Source organism: Pseudophryne corroboree, chromosome 4 (genome assembly GCF_028390025.1).
Source record: "Pseudophryne corroboree isolate aPseCor3 chromosome 4, aPseCor3.hap2, whole genome shotgun sequence".
In the NCBI taxonomy this organism is placed as follows: Eukaryota; Metazoa; Chordata; class Amphibia; order Anura; family Myobatrachidae; genus Pseudophryne; species Pseudophryne corroboree.
The window spans coordinates 605775745-605796533 of record NC_086447.1 but is presented as its reverse complement, the minus strand read 5'-3'; the positions used below and the strand labels follow the sequence as shown (position 1 = coordinate 605796533).

General features: G+C 45.7%; 1 long non-coding RNA gene and 1 other non-coding gene across 2 annotated transcripts in view; both read left to right on the top strand.

The window, feature by feature from the left end:
* The window catches only part of LOC134910039 (uncharacterized), a 90555-nt gene extending 79140 nt beyond the window's left edge, over positions 1 to 11415 (top strand). Inside the window, exons 3-4 of the long non-coding RNA XR_010176098.1 lie at positions 10972 to 11089; positions 11173 to 11415. This is a non-coding gene — a long non-coding RNA (uncharacterized LOC134910039). The remainder of the gene's footprint in view (positions 1 to 10971; positions 11090 to 11172) is intronic.
* A 4320-nt stretch (positions 11416 to 15735) lies between these two features.
* Positions 15736 to 15866, top strand: LOC134913643 (U6atac minor spliceosomal RNA). Its single transcript, XR_010177342.1, has one exon. It is a non-coding gene; the product is annotated as a U6atac minor spliceosomal RNA (small nuclear RNA).
* Positions 15867 to 20789: the final 4923 nt, after the last annotated feature.

Sequence of the window (20789 nt, the reverse complement as noted above, 5' to 3'; positions counted from 1 at the left end):
GCTATTTTACTGGGGTCCACCAGTCTCCCCAGGAATTCAGGTAGAATGCATAGAATACTGGATACTAAAGTCTGTAGCTGGTCTAACTTTTCCTTTAAAATCGCCAGTCGTAATGAATCTAAAGAAGGTGATGTTTTGGGAGCTGCGGGGTTAACGAGCTGTGAGAAAACTCCCTCAGGCAGATTGCAATTATCTTCCCTATTTTTTTGGCCAGTTCATACTGTCAGAATCCGTTTGGATTTCCCTTTGTGAGAACATATTCGCAGGGACTGATGTTCACGGTACAATAGCAAGTTTATTAAAGCAGTGTACAACTGTAAACAATAAGTATAAACCAGGAATAATTAGAGAACACAAAATGAAAGGGAGAACTGAGGGGACATGGGATGCCAGGAGACTGTGAATACACGGGATGCCAGGAGACTGTGAGTACATGAAAACGGTGTAGACTGTGGAAACACTTGAGACACTGTGGACTGTGAAGGCACTGTAGCAGGATCACAGGATAGCACTGTGGTAGAGTATGCAACGTAGCAGGATAACAGGATTGCACTGTAGCAGGATCACAGGATAGCACTGAGGTAGAGCATGCAAAGTAGCAGGATAACAGGATTGCACTGTAGCAGGATCACAGGATAGCACTGTGGTAGAGTATGCAACGTAGCAGGATAACAGGATTGCACTGTAGCAGGATCACAGGATAGCACTGTGGTAGAGTATGCAACGTAGCAGGATAACAGGATTGCACTGTAGCAGGATCACATGATAGCACTGTGGTAGAGTATGCAACGTAGCAGGATAACAGGATTGCACTGTCGCAGGATCACAGGATAGCACTGTGGTAGAGTATGCAACGTAGCAGGATAACAGGATTCCACTGTAGCAGGATCACAGGATAGCACTGTGGTAGAGTATGCAACGTAGCAGGATAACAGAATTGCACTGTAGCAGGATCACAGGATAGCACTGTGGTAGAGTATGCAACGTAGCAGGAAAACAGGATTGCACTGTAGCAGGATCACAGGATAGCACTGTAACAGGATCAGAGTGTAGCACTGTGGTAGAGTATGCAACGTAGCAGGATAACAGGATTGCACTGTAGCAGGATCACAGGATAGCACTGTGGTAGAGTATGCAACGTAGCAGAATAACAGGATTGCACTGTAGCTGGATCACAGGATAGCACTGTGGTAGAGTGTGCAACATACCAGGATAACAGGATTGTACTGTAGCAGGATCACAGGATAGCACTGTGGTAGAGTATGCAACGTAGCAGGATAACAGGATTGCACTGTAGCTGGATCAGAGGATAGCACTGTGGTAGAACCTGGCAGTTCTATGGATGATTTAGCAGTAGAGACCAGCATAACCAGGACCAGGAACTGAGACAACCTTGACACGATGAACTGGCAACTGGGAGCCTGTGTGGCTGGCCTATATAGTGAGTTCAGGTGCTGCTCACAGCTGTGGTAACAGCTAATTACCAAGCTGCAGATACAGAGCAGAGAGTGCTGAGCACCAGAGCAGAGAGCGCCACCCCAGGCATGGAGGAGAAACTGCATGGATCATGACAGGGATATTGGCCTTTTGGGATCAAGGGCCAATGCCATGGCAGTCTCAACAAGGAGAGCATTGTGGCTTCATCAATGGAATGCTGACGCTGACTCTAAGAAGGCGATGGAGTCTCTACCGTTTAAGGGTAGGGTCTTGTTTGGTGACGGCCTCACTGACCTGGGGTCTACGGCTACCGCGGGTAAGTCTTAATTTTTACCTTATGTTCCTGCACAGCAGAAGAAATCGCCTCACTATCAGTTGCAGTCCTTTCGGCCCAATAAATTCAAAAAAGGACGTGGTCCTCCTTCCTTGCTGGGGGGAGAGGACGGGGAAAAAGGTCACAGGCTGGGGCAAGTTCCCAAGAGCAGAAGTCCTCTCTGGCTTCTACCAAATCCACCGCATGATGCTGGGGCTCCTCTGCGGGAGTCCGCACCGGTGGGGGCACGTCTCCAACTCTTCAGTCGGTTCTGGGTGCACTCGGACCTGGATCCTTGGATAGTAGACATAGTAACCCAAGGGTACAAGTTAGAGTTTCAAGACGTGCCCCCTCACTGATTTTTCAAATCGGCCTTGCCAGCTTCTCTTCTAGAAAGGGAAATAGTAAGCACTGCGATACTAAAGTTGTGTCAAAATCAAGTAATTGTCACGGTGCCCCCGTCACAACAGGGGGAAGGCTTTTATTCGAGCCTATTCATGGTCCCGAAGCCTGATGGCTTGGTCAGACCGATTCTGAACCTAAAATCCCTCAATTTCTTTCTGAAAAAATTCAAATTCAAGATGGAATCTCTCCAAGCAGTGATCTCCAGTCTGGAAGAGGGGGATTTTATGGTGTCGGTCAACATAAAAGATGCCTATTTACATGTCCCCATATATCCTCCACATCAGGCTTACCTGAGATTTGCTGTGCAGGATTGTCATTACCAATTTCAGACGTTGCCGTTTGGTCGGTCCACGGCTCCGAGGATTTTCACCAAAGTAATGGCGGAAATGATGGTTCTCCTGCGCAAGCAGGGAATCACAATTATCCCGTACTTGGATGATCTCCTCATAAAGGCGAGGTCCAAGGAGCAATTGTTGAAGAATGTTACCCTTTCACTGACGATTCTGCAACAACACGGTTGGCTCCTAAATTTGCCAAAATCACAGTTGGATCCGACGACACGGCTGTCGTTCCTGGGTATGATTCTGGATACAGAATTGCAGAGAGTTCTTCCAGTGGAAAAAGCTCTGTAAATACAGAATATGGGGGTAATTCCAAGTTGATCGCAGCAGGAATTTTGTTAGCAGATGGGCAAAACCATGTGCACTGCAGGGGAGGCAGATATAACGTGCAGAAAGAGTTAGATTTGGGTGGGTTATTTTGTTTCTGTGCAGGGTAAATACTGGCTATTTCTACACTGCAAATTAGATTGCAGATTGAACACACCACACCCAAATCTAACTTTCTCTGCACATGTTAACTCTGCCTCCCCTGCAGTGCACATGGTTTTGCCCAACTGCTAACAAAATTCCTGCTGCGATCAACTTGGAATTACCCCCATGGTAAAACAGATTCTGAAACCGGCAAAGGTGTCAGTTCTTCAGTGCACTCGGTTGCTGGGGAAGATGGTAGCGGCCTACAAGGCCATTCCGTATGGCAGGTTCCATGCCAGGGTGTTTCAGTGGAACCTGTTGGATCAGTGGTCCGGGTCTCACCTGGACATGCAACAGAAAATTATTCTATCTCCCAGGACCAGAATCTCCCTTCTGTGGTGGCTGCACAGTTCTCACCTTCTGGAGGGACGCAGGTTCGGGATTCAGGATTGGATCCTGGTGACCACAGATGCAAGCCTCCGAGGCTGGGGAGCAGTCACACAGGGAAGAAACTTTCAGGAAAAGTTGTCGAGCCAGGAAGCTTGTCTACACATAAACATTCTGGAATTAAGAGCCATTTACAACAGCATACTGCAAGCAGAACATCTGCTTTGAGGTCTGCCTATCTTGTTCAGTCAGACAACGTGACAGCAGTGGCGTACATAAACCGCCAAGGCGGAACAAGGAGCAGAGCGGCGATGGCCGAGGCCATGAAGATTCTTCTCTGGGTGGAAAGACATGCCAGCGCTCTTTCTGCAGTCTTCATTCCAGGAGTGGACAACTGGGAAGCAGACTTCGTCAGCAGACACGATCTCCATCCAGGAGAGTGGGGTCTTCATCAAGAGGTCTTTGCAGAAGTGACAAGTCATTGGGGAGGTCCTCAAGTAGACATGATGGCGTCCTGCCTCAACAAAAAACTTCAGAGATATTGTTCCAGGTCAACGGACCCTCAAGCGATAGCGGTGGACGCCCTAGTGACACCGTGGGTGTTTCCGTCGGTATATGTGTTCCCTCCACTTCCCCTCATTCCAAAGGTGATAAAAATTATAAGAAGAACAAGGGTTCAGGCGATCCTCATTGTTCCGGATTGGCCAAAAAGGGCCTGGTATCCAGATCTTCAGGAGTTGCTCATAGAAGATCCCTGGCCTCTTCCTCTTTGGGAGGACCTGTTACAACAGGGGCCATGCGTGTATCAGGACTAACCAAGGCTGCGTTTGACGGTGTGGCGGTTGAACGCCAAATCCTAGCCCGAAAGGGTATTCCCAGTGAAGTCATTCCCACACTTCTTCAGGCTAGAAAAGAAGTAACGGCAAAGCATTACCACCGTATTTGGAGAAAATATGTGTCTTGGTGTGAATCCAAGAAGGCTCCTACGGAAGAATTTCACCTGGGGCGTTTGCTCCACTTCCTACAAGCAGGTGTGGATGCGGGCCTAAAGTTAGGCTCCATTAAAGTACAGATTTCGGCCATGTCGATCTTTTTTCAGAAAGAATTGGCTTCTCTTCCAGAAGTTCAGACCTTTGTAAAAGGCATGCTGCACATCCAACCTCCATTTGTGCCTCCTGTGGCACCGTGGGATCTTAATGTGGTGTTGCAATTTTTGCAATCACATTGGTTTTAACCTTTATGAAAGGTTGAGTTAAAATTCCTTACTTGGAAAGTGGTCATGTTGTTGGCCTTGGCGTCAGCAAGGCGAGTGTCTGAATTGGCGGCATTGTCTCACAAAAGCTCCTATTTGATTTTCCCTGTGGATAGTGCAGAGTTGAGAACTCGTCAACAATTTCTGCCAAAAGTGGTTTCTTCTTTTCACGTAAACCAGCCTATTGTGGTGCCAGTGGCTATTGAGGCCTTGGCGGAGTCAAAGTCTCTCGATGTGGTCAGAGCCTATGAAGATCTATGTCGCCAGAACGGCGCAGATTAGGAAAACAGAGGCTCTGTTTGTCCTGTGGGCTCCCAACAAGATTGGGGCTCCTGCTTCTAAACAGACTATTGCACGCTGGATTTGTAATACGATTCAGCAGGCTCATTCTACGGCAGGATTGCCGTTACCGAAATCGGTGAAAGCCCATTCTACCAAGAAGGTGGGCTCATCCTGAGCGGCTGCCCGGGGAGTCTCGGCGTTACAACTTTGCCGAGCTGCTACTTGGTCGGGATCAAACACCTTTGCGAAGTTTTACAAGTTTGATACCCTGGCTGAGGAGGACCTCTTGTTTGGTCAATCGGCGCTGCAGAGTCATCCGCACTCTCCCGCCCATTCTAGAGCTTTGGTATAAACCCCATGCGTCCTCTAGGACGTATGAGAAAATACCGGTAAATCCTTTTCTCGTAGTCCGTAGAGGATGCTGGGCGCCCGTCCCAGTGTGGGCTGTATCTGCAGTTTGGTTATAGTTACGCTTCTGTTGCGTTGAGTTCAGTCAAATCTGTGACTGCTGTTGGTCATGCCGTTGCATGCGTTGTTGTTGAATGCCATGTTGTACGGCGTGTTGGTGGTGTGAGCTCGTATGTATCTCACCTTAGTTTAAAATAATTAAATAAATCCTTTTCCTCTAAATGTCCGTCTCCCTGGGCACAGTTCCTATAACTGGAGTCTGGAGGAGGGGCATAGAGGGAGGAGCCAGTTCACACCCATTCAAAGTCTTATAGTGTGCCCATGTCTCCTGTGGATCCCGTCTATACCCCATGGTTCTTGAAGCATCCCCAGCATCCTCTACGGACTAAGAGAAAAGGATTTACCGGTAGGTATTAAAATCCTATTTTTATCATTTTAAGTTAATTCATCCTATAAGGTTTAACTGCTATAAATGTATAACCAAGTGTTTCTGGAACTATCTCAACTCCTGACATGCATATTTAAATGTACATGTTAAAAGCATATGTTAAATTTAGCAGGGAGGTGCCTAAAACATGCAGGGAGGGATTTACTAATGCTGCGGAAGTTATTCCACTAAACTCTGCAGTGATACTAATCACATATGTACTAACATGCTGTATGCGATTAGTATCGCAAAGGACAGCTCTTCCGAAAAGAGCTGCCCTTTGTGAAGCTGGGACTTCCCCGTTTCGGCCCTGGAAGGCCCTCTGTGCATACGCAGCGGGCCATGGCACCAGTGGGGGGTACTGGGAGGTATCTGATTCGATCCCTCTCAGGAAGAAGCCCACAGGTATGCTGGGAGGGATCCGTATCGGATCTCTCTAGGAAGATTGCGAAAAGAAGCCAATAGACTTCTATAGGGTAAAGCCAGCAAAAGCTGGTGGTACCCTCTGTGCCGGAAACCCGGGGTTCCAAGGTTAGTACATATGAAAATGTGGTAAAACCCTGAAAACTGTGTTTTTACTGCATTTTTTTTACACTTTTGTTATATTCCAACACCTATAAAATTAATAGTTTGTGATTTCCTTAAGGTTCATTTATACAGTAATGCACAACACACGGCCCACAGCTTCATTTTTTGTGGCCCACAAGAGAGATCACCACTGAAATTGTTGATATGAACTTAAATAGTTAATCGTTATGTGCTGTCTCTTAACTGTGTGTTATTGTGCATGACTTATCTGTCTAAATAACATCATGTCTGAGTAAATATTATTCACCAAACTTAAAGGTCAGTATGTCTAATCTACAGACTTAAAAAGTTGGGTGCTTTTGACATGGCCCTAAGTGGGTACTGTTATCTTGCAGTGTAGGGACTGCTGGTAATCAGAGAAGCCGTGAAGGAGCCTGGCAGCTTATCATGTATTTGCAAATGCATGCAACAAATATCTCTGAATTTCTACCATCATATAGTTTTTCAAGTATTGTAGGTTCCGGTATGAATGATCGACAATGTTAAGGTCGACAGTCATTAGGTCGACCACTATTGGTCGACATTGACATGGTTGACATGGACACATGGTTGACACATGACAGGTCGACACATGAAAATGTCGACATGGATTTTTTTACTTTTTGGTGTAATTTTTTCCGTAACATGACCAGGAACCTTAATTAGTGTACCGCGTCTGCTCTGCTACTGCTGTACTCTGCACAGGTTACCATTCCCAATCGTAGTCCACGTGGTTGGTAAAGTATGAAAAATGTTTGTTTTTTAAAAAAAAGCCATGTCGACATTTTCATGTGTTGACTTGTCATGTGTCGACCATGTGTCCATGTCGACCATGTCAATGTTGACCAATAGTGGTTGACCTAATGACTGTCAACCCTAACATTGTCGACTATCCAAACAGATACCATTGTTAGTAATATTTAGTGTGCAAGGGGACACCTGGGGGGAAAAGCACCCCCTTTTTGTTTTCTGTTTGCTATGACCCCTCCCTTTCATGCACCTGAAAAGTGCTGCTGGATTGATTGAGCAGCTATCACTGTGGGGGTAATTCAGATCTCATCGTAGATGTGCTAAATTTAGCACATCCACAATAATTTAATAAGACATGCAGGGGGATGCCCAGCACATGGCTAGTCCACCCTGTATGTCAGTCCCTACCCTTCCCCCCTGCACAGGTGCAAAAGCAATGCCTGGCGGTGATGCTTTTGCACCTGGCGAGTAGCTCCCTGCCAGCGCAGCACCTACGCGCTGTCAGGCCGCTACCTGCTAAGTCCCGGGTTGCAGAGCCCAGGCCCACCCCTCCAACGGTCCGGACACGCCTGTGTTGTTCAGACTGTGCCCCGCCAATGGTGTTCTAATGTCATTGGCACACCCCCTCCCGCCCCGCAACCTCCTCTGCCTGTCAGTCAGGCAGAGGCGATCACAGTAGAGATTGGGTATCTGCACACTCGTAGTGTATTATTTATTATATTTTTTGTGTGAGTGTATGTGGTTCATCACCATCCACTCACTCGGTGAACCCCTAATATTATATCACACATATTGTTCAATGTATTCCCACCCGCTACCTCCAGCCGAGCACAACAGTGAGAGTCTGACAGGCGGGACGCCGCAAACAGTCACACTAACTTGCACCAAACTAACAGAGACAAATCGGAAGTACATAGGCACACCACACCTATGGTAAAGGTGACCCACACCAGGGTACACCCGACATTAACCCCAGCTGGGGTCCTTCTGAATAGGGTATACCATCAGGAGGGTATACTTATAAAGGGTGGTCTGCAAGACACACCTGATAGTGGTAATTTAGACATATTGACTGTAAGGATCTGGGTAAAAGTGTACCATTCAGGAGGGTACACTCAGAAAGGGTGGTCTGCACGACACACCTGAAGAGGGTTTCACATAAGCTAATAATCAATAAACAAACACAGTTTATTCTGTCTCACGATTATCATTGTGTACATAGGGTTTACAGTCATTACTGACACTCCCCATACAAAACTAGACATTTCGCCATTTCTTATCCATTCCCTCCCCCTCCCCTCCCCCTTGATATCCACACCCCCAGAGTGCGCTGGCCACCTTATTTAAAATGCATGTAGCTATAGGGATCATTTTGCCTTATAACCAATATAGGGAAATGGCACTGATGATCCCATTTGAATGTACACTGCTCAAAAAAATAAAGGGAACACTTAAACAACACCATGTAACTCCAAGTCAATCACACTTCTGTGAAATCAAACTGTCCACTTAGGAAGCAACACTGATTGACAATCAATTTCACATGCTGTTGTGCAAATGGAATAGACAACAGGTGGAAATTATAGGCAATTAGCAAGACACCCCCAATAAAGGAGTTGTTTTGCAGGTGGTGACCACAGACCACTTCTCAGCTCCTATGCTTTCTGGCTGATGTTTTGGTCACTTTTGAAAGCTGGTGGTGCTTTCACTCTAGTGGTAGCATGAGACAGAGTCTACAACCCACACAAGCGGCTCAGGTAGTGCAGCTCATGCAGGATGGTACATCAATGCGAGCAGTGGCAAGAAGGTTTGCTGTGTCTGTCAGCGTAGTGTCCAGAGCATGAAGGCGCTACCAGGAGACAGGCCAGTACATCAGGAGACATGGAGGAGGCCGTAGGAGGGCAACAACCCAGCAGCAGGACCGCTACCTCCGCCTTTGTGCAAGGAGGAACAGGAGGAGCACTGCCAGAGCCCTGCAAAATGACCTCCAGCAAGCCACAAATGTGCATGTGTCTACTCAAATGATCAAAAACAGACTCCATGAGGGTGGTATGAGAGCCCGACGTCCACAGGTGGGGGTTGTGCTTACAGCCCAACACCGTACAGGACGTTTGGCATTTGCCAGAGAACACCAAGATTGGCAAATTTGCCACTGGCGCCCTGTGCTCTTCACAGATGAAAGCAGGTTCTCACTGAGCACATGTGACAGACGTGACAGAGTCTGGAGACGCCAAGGAGAACGTTCTGCTGCCTGCAACATCCTCCAGCATGACCAGTTTGGCAGTGGGTCAGTAATGGTGTGGGCTGGCATTTCTTTGGGGGGGCCGCACAGCTCTCCATGTGCTCGCCAGAGGTAGCCTGACTGCCATTAGGTACCGAGATGAGATCCTCAGACCCCTTGTGAGACCATATGCTGGTGCGGTTGGCCCTGGGTTCCTCCTAATGCAAGACAATTCTAGACCTCATGTGGCTGGAGTGTGTCAGCAGTTCCTGCAAGATGAAGGCATTGACGCTATGGACTGGCCCGCCCGTTCCCCAGACCTGTATCCAATTGAGCACATCTGGGACATCATGTCTCGCTCCATCCACCAACGCCACGTTACACCGCAGACTGTCCAGGAGTTGGAGGATGCTTTAGTCCAGGTCTGGGAGGAGATCCCTCAGGAGACCATCCGCCACCTCATCAGGAGCATGCCCAGGCGTTGTAGGGAGGTCATACAGGCACGTGGAGGCCACACACACTACTGAGCCTCATTTTGACTTGTTTTAAGGACATTACATCAAAGTTGGATCAGCCTGTAGTGTGTTTTTCCACTTTAATTTTGAGTGTGACTCCAAATCCAGACCTCAATGGGTTAATAAATATGATTTCCATTGATAATTTTTGTGTGATTTTGTTTTCAGCACATTCAACTATGTAAAGAACAAAGTATTTAATAGGAATATTTAATTCATTCAGATCTAGGATGTGTTATTTTAGTGTTCCCTTTATTTTTTTGAGCAGTGTATATATATGATTTATTTCCCCTCCCCTTCCCCCAAGAATGTAAAAGCTATATAATGGGGGTAAGGTGAAATCAGGGAGATTGCTGGTCTATTCAGGGAGTCAGGGAGATTGCTGCTATTTCAGGGAGTCTCCTGCAGAATGAGGGAGGGAGGGTAGGCAACTATGGCCTATGGATGTCATTAAAAATTGACTTTTGTCAGGCTCACAAAGATGAATTCATAAAAGGGAACAAAAGGGAGGGGTGGGGACTGCTCACAGCATTGCAGCAATGATGGCTGATGTACTCCATCGTGTGCCTAGCCTGGAGTTGCAGACTGTTTGCAGTTTTCTGCTGTTTTATTCTGCTACAGAGAGCTTGATGCAGCTTCTCACCCTTTGCTACCAACTGCTGCGCTGGGGAAGGATAGTGTAATTCTTGGTGGAGAGGGCTAGCTCTCGTCGCCATTATTTGAACAGGTGGAAAGTGCTGATATCAACCAGCGTTACAGCTATTATCTGAATGAGCACTGCACCAGGCCAAAGAATGTGGGTGAGAGACCGCAGACATGGAGAAGTATTCATGTAGACCATTTTAGGCTTTCAGGAGGAGCAGTGGTTGGCAGATTTCAGGAGGTTGTGTGCTACAGTCTATTATATTTTGACACTACTGTCCCCAGCAATTACCAAGCAGGCCACCAAGTTCCGGAAGCCCATTGAGCCAAGCAAGAGATTAGCGATATTGCACACTCTCCTGTTTATTCGGAGTAGGAATTGGCACGGTCAGCAAGATTGTCTACCAGGTCACGTGGGCATTTGGTGGATACCCTGTACAATCGCTTAATTTACTTACCACAAAGATAACTGCGGCTATCATACTATCAAAGGATTCAAGAGGTGTGGGCAACCGCAGTGTGCTGGTGCCATAAGCACTGTTTTACTAAAGTGTTTTAACATGCTGGGACATTTTTTTTTTAGGTATAAAATGTAATGAACCTTTATTTTTAGTTTCATAGATGTCTTCATAGGGTGGCCCAGACGCTCGCACGATGCAAGAGTTCTCGCCAACTCCGATCTCTTCAGAATTGCTGAGGACAAGCTTGGTGGATGGCTTTTCCCTAGAAAGGTAAAAATATTTACTCCATAACTTTCACCCATAAACCAATATTAATGTTTTACACCAGGAATAATATTAATATTTATTAACAGAAATCAGTGACTGTAGATGGTGTGGACATCCCGGTCTACCTCATCGGGGATGCAGCCTACTCTGTACAGCGCTGGCTGATGAAGGACTACACCCAGCATGGTCGTGATGTTTCGACAATCGATGTTTGCCCAATGTTCTAAATTTTTACTTTTAAAAAAAATGGTTTTGGGTTATTTTTTTTTTGGGAAAGAAAACGTTTTGGTCAATGTATAATTAAATATTACCATAATTCGATCATAAAACCCCCCGACAATTTCTGAGTGATTATTGTAAAAAATATTTGTCAGTTAAGTGGTTAAGCAAGCATCATAGACAGATTTAAGGAGGGGGGGGGGGGGGGTTTCGGGGTCTGCTCTCAGGAACGTGCCTCTCCCACCTGTCATTTAGGATAAAAAAAATTTAGTTATATTTTTATTGCAGCTAGGTGTGCAAGTAGTGTATGTCCCTTGAGGTGGGGGTAGGGTATGTCACAGAGTCAATGTGGTCAGTGTATATCCTCAGGCCAGGGGTTGTACTGTATGTCTTGGTGGCCAGAGGGCAGGGTGGCGAATTTATGTCACTGGGACTGGGAAGGGGGGTATGGTGAGTAGTGTATGTCCCTGGGGCTGGCAGCGTAGGGTGGGTTGGAGGGTAGAACAGGAAATGTATGTCCCTGGGGCCAGGTGGGTAGGACAGGCACTGTATTTCCTTGGGGCCGGAGGAGAGGTGGTGGTCGGTTGTATAGTGTATGTCCCTGAGTTTGGGGGGGGGGGGGGTAGGGTGGGTGGTATATTTCCCTGGGGCTGATAGGAAGGGGTAGTGTGGAAAGTTTATGACCCCGGGGCTTGAGGGCTAGCTTAAGTTTATATAAAAGGTAATGAGCCTGCAATACAGAATAGGGAGCACAAGTAAACCATGGAAACACTAAAGCATCAGCAAATTGGTTAGTGCACTTAGATAAAAGTCATGAGTCTGTGGTTGTTTACTGCAGCAGAAACATGACCAGACCTAATTAAGTGTCAACAGTCTCATTACGTCTCTTACCTCTGGATTCTAGAGATCGGAAGCAGCGGCTATACAGAGTGAGGAAGTAGATGAGCCAACCTGGCAGATGGGGGGATGGGACTGGCTGACCAGGAATTTACCTGGTGGCACTATCTGTCCCTGATTATAGGAGTGTCACTGGTGCTTCACTAGTCAGACTGATGCTCAGTCATTCACATTGGAGGCCATAATGAGACAGTAAATCTGCACCTGCAATAGGGCTGGTGCAAGTTGTGTCAGTCATGGCATTTAAAAACACACCAGGCAGTATCGAAAGGATGCTGAAAGTGGGTGTCTCAGTCCTTGCACATTCATACGCACCAGGCAAGGATCACAAAATACTGTAGATGCAGCCGTTGCCATGCACTTATGTGGGCTGATTATACCAGATGGATTTTTTGGGTTATTAGTTACATCAACAAAGGTGAATAAATGGATTAATTAACCCCCATTTTAGCCTTGACTTTAAATTAAAAATAAAGTATACAGTAAATTATGATAAATAATTTACATTTCTTACTACAACAATGGAATTAGTTATGACTGTGGGGAATTATTTATGACAGATGATCTGAGACCCTGAAGACATTTTGTAGTGTTTATCCTCCAGTGCTTGTCATGGAGTATTGTCACTTACTACACAGTTTTGTGTTCCCTGACCGGATTTAAGATATTGCTACCAGGGGGATTAAATCCCTGCTTTCAATTCCTTTCTGCCATGATATGCTGCCAGTGTTATTAAATAATATAATGTGTAAATACTCCTAGCACTACAAATTGGGAATGTAGTCATGGAAGTAAAGATCGGGATAATGAAACATGCATGTATTATCAGTGTTGCCCAAGTAATGTTTCTTCTTCATCCACTAGGGGACACTGGAGTGTTCTTTACAATGGGGTATAGAGTGTGTGCTAACCAGAAGCTGGCACTTTAAGAATTTAGAAGTATGACTAGCTCCTCCCCCTCTATATACCTCCTACAAGCCAGGCTTAAGGTCCATACACACGGAGCGATATAGCTGAGCGATTTTAACTTTATAGTTAAAATCGTTCAGAAAGTTAGTGCATATCGCTCTGTGTGTACACAGCCAGCGATAGCGATGCGCGTCCCCGCCAGGTCGCTATCGCTGCTAAAAATAGGCTGTGCAGGCAAGTCAATTTTGGCTAGGTCACTGTAAAAGAAAGAGAGAAAGAAAGAGCATTCCCTTGCTTAAATGAGTTAGCCAAAATTGCTCATAGCCAAAATCGCTTGCACACTTGGGTGGTCATTCCGAGTTGATCGCAGCCAGCAACTTTTTTGCTGCTGCTGCTGCTATCAACTAGTACACGCCTATGGGGGAGTGTATTTTAGCGTAGCAGGGCTGCGAACGCTTGTGCAGACCTGCTAAGCTAAAAAAATTTAAGTAAAAGAAGACAAGCCCTGGATATACTTACCCTGTGCGACGATCTCTGCGATGCTGGGGCCGGCTTTGACGTCAGACATTCGCCCTCCGTTCTGCTGGACACGTCTGCGTTTCCTTCTCCACTCCCCAAAACCGGTTTCCAATGGTCCGGTGACGCCCAAGTACGCCTTCTTTCTGTCACTCTTCTTGCGGTCGGCTGTGCGACCACTTTCTTCGTACTCCTGGGCAGTGCGGACGTCGCGCATGCGCATTCCGGACCCGTTCGCACCGCTGCGTGCGAACGGGTCAGAATGGCCCCCTTAGTCAAAATCGCTGGTAAAAAAATCTCCTACTGCCAGTTCAAGGGAAAACGCTCAGTCAAAATCTCTCATAGACAAAATCTCTCCATGTGTATGCACCTTTAGTCTAGTTCCCTAGGGAGCAGGTCACATCCTGGGCTTCTCAAAGGCAAAAAGTTCTTTAAATGTTAGAGATTCTGCAGCCAAGCAAGAGGAGATGACAGGCAGTGACTGCCCCTCCTGTCTGCGATGATGAAGCTGCTGGGGGGCCTCAGCAACTGTTTGCGGTTCACGCAGCCTCTGACAGTGACGTGCGGTGGGGGCAGGTGAGGCAGAGCCTTTCCTGTCATACTAACGTTTATGCCAGAGTTTTGACTGTATAAAGTATATGAAAAATACAAAGAATATGTTTGAAATATCTTCTTTGCATTATTCTAATAATTTTTATAGCCAAAACTCTGGAATAAAAAGTCTATGGCAGGTGAGGCAGTGCCTCAGCCGTCTATCTTTTCCGCACATCTCTGATCAAACCTTACTAAATTTCCAGGAGTTTATACTGCAGCACCTGTGTATAATGCCCAGATGTACCCTTTGGCTCATATATTGCGTGTAAATCTGGCTCTGGTGCTAGGCAGTGCCTCCTGAGACCACCGTCTCTGGGGTAGCTCAGGATGGCGCTGCATGCGGCGCACTTCTCAACCCCCTTAGCCACAACCGCCACCGGCCAGCAAAGGCAACTCTGTGAGTAGAACGCCTGGCACCCGATGCCAGGCACAAAAAAATGGCGGTGATTTAGGAAGTCCTAGCAGCGGTGCGCACAAAAGAGTGCCATAGCAGGGGGGGCTAACTAGCAGATATCAGAAGCAGAAGCTGTCGGCATCAGTAAAGGCAGAGGACGCACTCTACCAGTGGTCTCTGCAACACCAATTGAGAGATGCTGCTGCTGAGGACTGTGCTGACCTTCTAAGGCAGCGCTGGGACTGGGAGACCTTAAGATCGTAAGTTATCAGTGGTGTAGAGTTTTTGTCAGGAGAGTAATTGAGCACATGTAACTGAGTTTCACTTTCACTTTAGTTATTGCATATACTGTGCCTAGCGTTTTAGCATGGGTGTAGTATTGTATGCCGGCGGCCGGGCTCCCGGCGACCAGCATCCCGGCGCTGGAATCCCGACCGCCGACATACCGGCAGCGTGGCGAGCACAAATGAGCCCCTTGCGGGCTCGCTGAGGGCACGGTGGCGCGTGCTATTTATCCTCCCTCCAGGGGGGGGCGTGGACCCCCAAAAGGGAGATAAAGTGTCGGTATACCGGCTGTCGGGATTCCGGCGCCGGTATACTGTGCGCCGGGATCCCGACAGCCGGCAAACTGAAGACCACCCTTTTAGCATTGCTAACAGCGCTGATTGGGGCTAGTGTGATTATCCTCCTCTGCCCTTCTCTCCTGCCTGTCTTAACTCCCAATCTCTCCTCTCACACTGTCCACTATAGTACTGTGTTGTTTGTATATCAGTGTGATTGACCATGGCTGGAAAAGGGCTATAAGGCTTCACAGAAGACATTCACCTGCACAAGGTGTGCAGAAACATTCACATCAGATAGTTCCCTTTTATGTGATAATGTGATTAGGAGCAATAAGGCTCAATAGATCACCACAGGTACAGGATACATCAGTTTGGGCATTGCAGCTCACTACTATTATGTCACATCTGTCTGCAGAGCTGGAGAGGTTTCCAGATCTCGGAAATCTGACCCCTCACCAGACCCAGAACTGCCCTGGGCTCGAGCCATAGCAAGGTCAGTGGAAGGGCTCACTAAGGCCATAGTCCCATCCCCCTCTTTGACGCAAGTCTCCAAAAAGGTGTTGTATGAAAGAGAGAAGGTTAGCACTCTCCATGACAAGGATGGAAAAGGTCTCAGTGGCCTTTACTACACACATACGGTTACGGCACTGCCACCTACTTAGTGACATCTCTGCATTCAGACGACTCAAATGATGAGGATATGTCCCCATTAGTGGGGGCAAGTTTCCACACACAGGGGAGGAACAGATCCTGGAGGAACCGGAGACTGTGTCCCAGGGCATTGATTGTCGCAATACACCAAGTTTTAAAGGTGGACATCAGAGCAGCCAGGAAACACCCGAATAAAATATTCCATGTGCCCTGTCGAGTATTGTAGACATATTCTTCCCTGCTGACAGCAGGTAGTTATGCAAGACTCCTCCTACAGTAGATTCCTCAGTGATTCATCTGTCCAAAGAGATGGTGCAGCCAGTCCCTCCTTAAAGCAGTCTTCGGACAGGAAATTTAAAATGAATGTCCATTAACATAGCTACAGGTGTAGCACTGCATCCTGCACTGGTAGGCAGCCCGACATATATAGTGGTAGATGCTCAATTAGCTTAGTGATATCATTCAGGTGATTGCAAACTACGGGTATTTCTAAGCAAGAAAAAACATTTTGTTTCCCCCAGCATCCTGAATGATACCAGTAACCAGATTTAAAGCCTACACAATATTAGAATTCAGAGATCTTGGTTACATATATTTGTGCAAATGTATGAATAAGCCCCCAAGACGTGTCAAGGCCTCTCAGTATTTTGGGGGTCCCTAGCACTATATCTAGGTGCAGGGTGCAGCATCCCAAAAATCAGCATAAGCCAGAAAGCCCAGGACAGCATACCAGTGAAAAAACTACAGTGTTAATAAATTAATGTTAGGAAGCCGAAGCTATATACAGAAAGTGATACAAAAATAATGAGATGTAATTAAAATGAAAAAAAAAAAGTTAGTGAAGAGATTAGTAAGTGATAAGTGTTAATAGAATGTAATGGTATGCCACACTAGAGCCATCCAGCCCAGCCAATCCAGGGGCACCGCAGCCCACACATCCATTACCTCAGTCTCGGTCTATGATTAACCAGCTTGCAATAGAAGGGTATTTCTAAGCAAGAAAAAAAGCATTTTGTTTCCCCCAGCACCATGATTGATACCAGTAACCAGATTTAAATCCTGCACAATATTAGAATTCAGAGATCTTGGTTACATATATTTCTGCAAATGTATGAATAAGCCCACAAGCCACATCAAGGACTCTCTGTATATTGGGGGTCCCTAGCGCTATATCTAGGTGCAGGGTGCAGCACCCCAAAAATCAGCATAAGCCAGAAAGCCCAGGGCATCATACCAGTGTAAAAACTATAGTGTTAATTAGAAATGAGCAGGTTCGGTTCTCCGAGATCCGAACCCCTCCCCCGAACTTCACCTATTTTACATGGTTCCAAGGCAGCCTTGGATCTTCCCGCCTTGCCCGTTTAACCCGAACGCGCCCGAACGTCATCATCCCGCTGTCGGATTCTCGCGAGATTCGTATTCTATATAAAGAGCCGCGCGTCGCCGCCATTTTCACTCGTGCATTGGAGATTGAACGGAGAGGACGTGGCTGCATTCTCTCCCTGAAAAGCTCCGTAATCTGTGCTCAGTGTGCTGCAAATATCTGTGCTCAGTGTGCTGCAAATATCTGTGCACAGTGTGCTGAAAATATCTACGTTCTCTGCCTGAAAATGCTCCATATCTGTGCTCAGTGTGCTGCAAATATCTGTGCTCAGTGTGCTGCATTGTGGGGACAGGGGACCACCAGTATATAATTATAGTAGTACAGTACAGTAGGCCATTGCTGTATCTTGCAGCTCTGTGTCAAGTATACTATCCATATCTGTGCTGCATTATTGTGAGCAGTATATAGTAGGACAGTGCAGCATTTTGGTGAGCAGCAGTATACATATAGTACAGTACAGTACAGTAGGCCATTGCTGTATCTTGCAGCTCTGTGTCAAGTATACTATCTCTGCTGCATTATTGTGAGCAGTATATAGTAGGACAGTGCAGCATTTTGGTGACCAGCAGTATACATATAGTACAGTACAGTAGGTTATTGCTGTATCTTGCAGCTCTGTGTCAAGTATACTATCTCTGTGCTGCATTTATTGTGAGCAGTATATAGTAGGACAGTGCAGCATTTTGGTGACCAGCAGTATACATATAGTACAGTACAGTAGGCCATTGCTGTATCTTGCAGCTCTGTGTCAAGTATACTATCTCTGTGCTGCATTATTGTGAGCAGTATATAGTAGGACAGTGCAGCATTTTGGTGACCAGCAGTATAGATATAGTACAGTACAGTAGCCCATTGCTGTATCTTGCAGCTCTGTGTCAAGTATACTATCTCTGTGCTGCATTTATTGTGAGCAGTATATAGTAGGACAGTGCAGCATTTTGGTGACCAGCAGTATACATATAGTACAGTAGGCCATTGCTGTATCTTGCAGCTTTGTGTCAAGTATACTATCTCTGTGCTGCATTATTGTGAGTAGTATATAGTAGGACAGTGCAGCATTTTGGTGACCAGCAGTATACATATAGTACAGTACAGTAGGCCATTGCTGTATCTTGCAGCTCTGTGTTAAGTATACTATCTCTGTGCTGCATTATTGTGAGCAGTATATAGTAGGACAGTGCAGCATTTTGGTGACCAGCAGTATACATATAGTACAGTACAGTAGGCCATTGCTGTATCTTGCAGCTCTGTGTCACTTCTAGTATCCTGATCAGTGCTCAATATCTGCTGCATTGTTGTGACCAGTATGTATACTGTACTGTGCGACGTGTGTTATATACCTGGTGATTTTATACATCCTGTAATCTGTACTGAGCGATGTGTGAGATACACCGGGGGATTATACACCCTGTATACTGTACTGTGCAACGTTTGTGATACACCTGGTGATTATACACCCTGTATACTGTACTGAGCGATGTGTGAGATACACCTTGGGATTATACACCCTATATACTGTACTGTGTGATGTGTGAGATACACCTGGGGATTATACACCCTATAGACTGTACTGTGCGATGTGTGTGATACACCTGGTAATTAATTATACACCCTGTATACTGTACTGTGCGATGTGTGTTATACACCTGGTGATTATACATCCTGTAATCTGTATTGAGCGATGTGTGAGATACACCTGGGGATTATACACACTATATACTGTACTGTGTGATGTGTGAGATACACCTGGGGATTATACACTCTATATACTGTACTGAGCGATGTGTGAGATACACCTGGGGATTATACACCCTATATTATTATTATTATTATTATTATTATTATTATTATTATTATCCTTTATTTATATGGCGCCACAAGGGTTCTGCAGCACCCAATTACAAAGTACATAAATAATCAAACAGGAAAACAGCAACTTACAGTTGATGACAGTATAGGACAAGTAAAGGGTAAATAAACATAGTTACATCAGCAGATGACACTGGAATAAGTATCAGGTGGCAGAAGACTGCTGGATGTGGTACAGTTGAAGATTATTAAAGTAAGACAAAGGATAAGCACATGAGGGAAGAGTGCCCTGCTCGTGAGAGCTTACAATCTAAAGGGGAGGGGTAGACAGACAGGGGTGACACAGATGGGGTACATAGAGAACGTGGAACAGAGGGTTAGGATGAGATGTGGCTGGGTTTGGTAAAGAAGTGGACCCCCAGAAGGCACAAGTCAATACTTAACATTGCAACATTTTACTGGGCTATGCAGGAGAAAATTAAAAATAGGGGGAAAAAAAGAAATCAATAACTTGACCAATAGAAACATAGAATTTGTCGGCAGATAAGAACCACCTGGCCCATCTAGTCTGCCCCTTTTTTTTTTTTTTTTTATATTATTTTTATCTCTAACCTTATTTGATCCTTATTTCTTTGTAAGGATATCCTTATGTCTATCCCATGCATGTTTAAATTGCTCTACTGTCTTAGCCTCTACCACCTCTGATGGGAGGCTATTCCACTTGTCCACTACCCTTTCTGTGAAATAATTTTTCCGCAAATTTCCCCTGAACCTCCCCCCCTCCAGTCTCAGTGCATGTCCTCGTGTCCTATTGCTTCTCTTCATTTGGAGAATGTTTCCCTCCTGGACTTTGTTAAAACCCTTGATATATTTGAAAGTTTCTATCATGTCCCCCCTTTCCCTTCTCTGCTCCAAACTATACATATTGAGATTTCTTAGTCTTTCTGGGTATGTTTTGTGATGTAGGCCATGCACCATTTTAGTTGCCCTCCTTTGTACAGTTTCTAATGTATTAATATCCTTTTGAAGATATGGCCTCCAGAACTGAATACAGTATTCTAGATGAGGCCGTACCAATGACCTATACAGTGGCATTATTACTTCTTTCTTTCTGCTGCTGATTCCTCTCCCAATGCAGCCAAGCATCTGACTAGCCTTCCTCATTGCCTTGTTACATTGCTTACCTGCCTTTAAGTCATCTGAAATAGTGACTCCTAGATCCCTTTCCTCCTCAGTAGTTTCCAGTATAGTGCCATTAATACTGTATTTAGCTTTAGGATTTTTGAGACCCAAGTGCATGATTTTGCATTTTTTGGCATTAAACTGTAATTGCCAGACTCTTCTACCGCTTTCAAAAAGGTCAATGGAATCTGAAATAATGGACAACTACCTCATGGAAGCCAGATACAGTATGCCAAACAGTACTTAGCAGAGTTAGGAATGAGTGCTTATGAAATACAGTAACACTTTGTCATAATATTTCAGAAACTGCATGGCTGGTCTCTTGCACTCTTTTGCTCTAATACACCACCTGCTTTAGGATTTATATTCAAAAACATTATGTCTCCATAATCCCAAAAACGTTAGTCTTCTTGGAAAGTGGTTTGTTCCTTTGTAAGGGAAAGAGAACAAACATTCTCAAACAACTGTTTCTCAATTTCTTTTTCCTCTGGGAAGGGATTGTGGATTCGCAGGAATATCTGAGCATTTCTGTAATCAGAAAGCAGCAACTTTCTACAAATGTTTACATTAGATTACAGTTGGCAA